The sequence below is a fragment of the Nannospalax galili genome, unplaced genomic scaffold (assembly GCF_000622305.1).
Source record: "Nannospalax galili isolate Female #2095 unplaced genomic scaffold, S.galili_v1.0 scaffold1581, whole genome shotgun sequence".
Lineage (NCBI taxonomy): Eukaryota > Metazoa > Chordata > Mammalia > Rodentia > Spalacidae > Nannospalax > Nannospalax galili.
In genome coordinates, this window is record NW_008344294.1 from 233,531 (window position 1) to 238,734 (window position 5,204).

The following is a 5,204-nucleotide window of genomic DNA, read 5'->3' on the forward strand; positions in this document are numbered from 1 at the left end:
TCCTATGGAAGTACAAAAGACCTCAGATAGCTGAGGCAACCCTGAGCACTAAGAGCAATGTGGGGAATTACAATACCAGATTTTATACTGTTTTACAGAGTTATAGTCATAAAAACAACATAGTACTTGCACAAAAATAGAACCATAGATCAATGCAACAAAACTGAAGACCCAAATCTGAGTAAATGCAATTTCAGCTATCTGATATTTGACAACGGCCCAAAAACTTTGGCTGGAGGAAACACAGCATGTTCAGGAAATGGTGCTGGCAAAACTCGATCTCTAAATGTAGAAGAATGAAACTAATCCCCTGTCTTCACCTTGCACAAAAGTGAACTCCAAATTAATCAAAGACCTCAGTGTGGAGCCTGAAACTCTAAAACTGTTAGAAGAAAACATTGGCAATAAACTACAAGATATAGGTGTAGGAAAGGATGTTCTAAACTGGACATCAATTGCTCAGGAAACAAGGTCAAGAATGAACAGGTGGGACCTCTTTAAACTGAAAAGCTTCTGTACATCAAAGGCAGCAACCAAGGAAGTGAAGAGAAAACCCACAGAGTGGGAGAAAATCTTCATCACTGACAGAGGTTTAACATCCAGGATATATAATGAACTCAAAAAACAAAGAATCAAGAAATAAGTAACCCAATTCAAAGATGGGCTAAGTACTGAACAGAGAGTTCTCAAAAGAATAAATAAAGGTGGCTAAAAGTATCTAAAAATGTGTTCAACAGCAATAGTCTGCCTAACATCCAGAGAAGAAATGATTCCAAATGTTGGAGAGGATGTGGGGAAATGGGAACGTGCATTCACTGCTGGTGGGATTGTAAACTTCTCCAATCCCTAAGGAAAACAGTGCTGAGAACTCTTAAAAAACTAAAAATGAACTTATACCATTCCTTGGCATATACCCAAGGAACTCATCCTACTGCAGAGACACTTGTATATCCATGTTTGTTACTGCTCTTTTCACAATAGCTAAGAGATGGAAGCAACAGAAGTTCCCATAAACTGATGAGTGGATAATGAAAATATGGTTCATTTGTATGATGGAGTTTTACTCAGCAGTAAAGAAAGGTTAAATCATGACATTTGCAGGTAAGTGGATGGAACTAGAAACTGTTATGCTAAGCGAAGTAACAGAGACTCAGGAAAACAATGTATGTTCTCCCTCATATGTTGATAATAGGACCAAATCCTTACAAGCGAGTATGTATCCAGCCATAACTCCAGCAACCAGAATAATGAAAAGGAACCAGGGAAGTAAAGGAAAAAAAGGAGTCTAAAAGAGAACAGTAGGAAACAGGTGTAAGTAAAGGAGATATGGATAAAAATGGGGTTATTTTAATGGTGAGGGGGGGAAGGGTTAAACAAGGAAACTTGAGAATAAAGGGAAAGAAGGTGCACAAGACAGGAGGGACTATAGGAGAAGGGTATTATTAAGGGTGAAATGGGGAAAAAGGGAAAACCATCATGGAAGTGTTAGACAACAAAGAGATGAATAATGCCTAGCTAGTTTTTAAAAAACCAGAGGGAACCGTATTAGTTCAACAAGCTACTGACAAATTATACATACAACTAGATGAAGGAACATAATATATGTCTAGTCAAGGTTTATCTCAGGACGTTTGGTTTTTGTCCAAGCTTTATCTATGTAGTACACAGTAATTAAAAGTACCAGACTGGTGGAACTAACCTTCTTGGATCTTTAACAGCCATACTTTGAGGCCTATATTAATCTGGTGAAAGGGACTTAAAGGACAATTTTTGCTCACCTTCCAAGATCGACTAAGTTCCAGGGCATTCTCTCAGAATGTCCTGTTACTGTGGTGAATCACCTGTCCTCTTCATCAAGGAGGACATGGGGATACCACCAGATGGACTTGAGCCAATTTCCAGTCTACAAATCAGAGGGTCAACAAAGAGGAAATATTTCCTCCATGCTTCCAAATGAAGCGAGTCACGGTCAAGAAGGATTTTGACTTATCTTCACCTAGGTAGAACTGGTAAAAGAAAGGAGCCAAGGGCTCCTCCCAAGCCTATGTGACCCTAGAGGAACAGATCCTTAAGAGAAAAACTTTTAAATAATTTTACCTTAAAAGAAAAATTAATTTGTTAATCTGGGCCAACTCTACGGTCTTAAACACCCAAAAGGAAAGTATAACCAAAGATTAAAGTGATCAGTATAATTTTTAAGAGTCCATATGTATAGTTAAAGGCTACATAACAAAAAACAATGACAGACAGGAAATGCCTTCCTTTGAGTGTTTGGCCAGGTAACCCAAAAGACTCCCAGACAGTAATGCAGCATAGAACTGGGAAGATGAAGAGCAGACCCTAATCTTATCTAAAGGAATGTTGGCAACTGATTGCTGGTAGCTGAAGAAGAGCTGATAGTCCTAAAACAAGGAACTCTAGATAGGTTGACTGGACTTAGCAGTTGGACTAGCATTGGGGAACAGCTGGGGGCACTGATAACACATTGGACAGTAAGAGGAACGACAGAGTATATGGGCTCTCGTCAGGGAGAGGCTATGGGAGGGTGCCATTTGGGATGCAGGTACAAAGATGAATGTTTGGGATGTTCTGTATGAAATACCCAAAATAAATAAACAAATAAATAAATTATATTTGAGGAAGAAGCATAAAATTTGATTTATGTTGATTAGTTGATATGAAAAACATTGCCATTGAAATATGCCTGAAGACTTTATATAGATGCTCAGGTGCCAGGATATCAGGAATAGCTGACTGTGAGTAGTAATAATCAGATATATAGAGATTAGAGACACGTATGCAAACATCTAAGTGTTCATTGCATTTAGAAAAAGATTTTTTTCTGTATGAAATGGCGTATTTTAAAAAGAAATGGAGATCTTTTTTAATGGTTAACACCTCATTCAATTTTATGTCTTATATGGTTTATACTGAGTACAATCCTGTGTAACTATATTAACTCAACACTGTGAACATAAAAATTTATAACCAATTTTTGAAAAAGATGCATCTTTGCTCTGGAAACTATTATTGACTATGTCAGTGCTGTTGTAATGAAATGCTTATACTAATTATGTGGTTATTAAATAATTTCTTAAATACAAAAAATAAGATGTCTTCATATGGAAATCAGAAAATAGTAACTTCACATCAAAGGATATTTTCCAAGAATTACTGAATTTATGATTTTTAATGTTACTACTATCAAAGTTTTCACTACCATTATTTTATTTCTGTATATATATATGTGTGTGTGTGTGTGTGTGTGTGTGTGTGTGTGTGTGTGTGTGCTGATACATGAGTGTTAATATATGTGCAGGTACACTTGTAAGTGTGTGTGTACATGTGAAGACTAACAAACAACCCTAGTTGTCATTCCCAGGCATTATCAACCTTCTTTTTCCTTGAGAGAGAGTGTGACATTAACCTGGAAGTCAATAAGAAAGCTAGGTCAGCTAGTCAGCAAAATCAGGGACCTGCCTGACCCCAACTTCCCACCTTCCCTTGGATTACAAACACATGACACTATGACTAGATTATTTTTAATGTGCTAATGTGGATTCTGGTGATCAAACTCAGTTCTTCATGTTTGCACAGCAAGAAATCTGCTAAGGCAAACATTGTAGTGACTGAGTTATCTCTTCAGGCATTTCCCCTAATTATGTACACACAACACACAATAAAACCACATGAAATAATATCTGTTTTGTCACTGAAAACACAGTGGTCTAAAGTCATAGTGTACTCAGATGATAATGCTGACTTTAAGAAATACTAACAAACTGTTCTATATCTCCTTTTGAAAATATGTGGGATTAAACAAACATGATGGAAGATTGAGGAAATTTGAACGAATATCCAGGGCTGGCAACAAGACACAGATGTGTGATGTTGTGTGAAGAACAAATGCCTCATCTTGGAAAGACCAAGGCTAAATGGAGAAAACCCAAGCATCTATCCTCAGCCCAAGCTAAGAAATCCCCAGCATGGAAACTGCAATGTCTGAGGAGATACTATAATGTGTGGAAAGCTAGCATCTAATGTTCTTAGTCTCATGATGCAGAAACAAAACTGCTGATATTTTCTACCTTGATCTTTCCTCTTTTTCTACCTGGTCCCTCTTCTCTTTTTCTGCCCCCAGCTACTTTCTCTGCCCTTAAAAGATTAAACTCTTTCTGCCTCAAGTGTGCAGTCTGTACAGAGAGACTGTCACCCTTCATTGTTCTAAAGAACAATCTGCCTTCTTGAGGCAGTGTTTTTTTGTTTCTCTTTAATCCTCTTGAAACCTGGCTAATCCCAATCTAACAATGTGTCTACTCTTTCTTGGACCTTAGCCTGTGATCTACAGCCATAATTCATACAGTGTGTTCAGCTGACACATACTGCTCGCTTTATCATGTATCAGGAATACAAAGAGGGACAGAGGGAGAGAGAGATGGAGAAACACAAACTGAGAGAGAGAGGGTGATACAGCTTTGGAGAGAGAGAGAGAAACAGAGAAAGAGAGGGTGATAGAGGTTGGGACAGAGAGAGAGAGAGAGAGAGAGAGAGAGAGAGAGAGAGAGAGAGAAGAGGGAGAGAGAGATGGAGAAACACAAACTGAGAGAGAGAGGGTGATACAGCTTTGGAGAGAGAGAGAGAAACAGAGAAAGAGAGGGTGATAGAGGTTGGGAGAGAGAGAGAGAGAGAGAGAGAGAGAGAGAGAGAGAGAGAGAGAGAGAGGATACTACTAAGATGAAAGTAAAAAGTTTGCTTGGTTGTCAAGGAAACAACTTCCCAGGATACGCATACTAAAATACTCTGCAAATATATATTTAAGTGCAGTTTTCTAAATTACAATCTACTGCATGTTATATAATCACAATGTGTACTTTCATGTCCTATAAGATAACAATATTAAATCAAGCGTGGTGGGACACATCTGTACTCAAGCAATTGAGAACAGCAGATGGGAAGATGAAGAGATGAGGGTCATCCTCAGACACTAACAAATTTAAGGCCAAAAAATGTTGACATTCGTAACTATAGGGAAATGGAACCCATGAAATAAAACAAAGTTCACAGGACACACACTTCCTGGAAATTAGGAAGCTCTCTAAATAGCTTCATTCTTTTGGTGACTGTCAATTTCTTCATCTTCCTTATTATCACCATCATAATCCTGTCTGGTGATGAATCAGTTTAGGACACATTTGCTGTACATC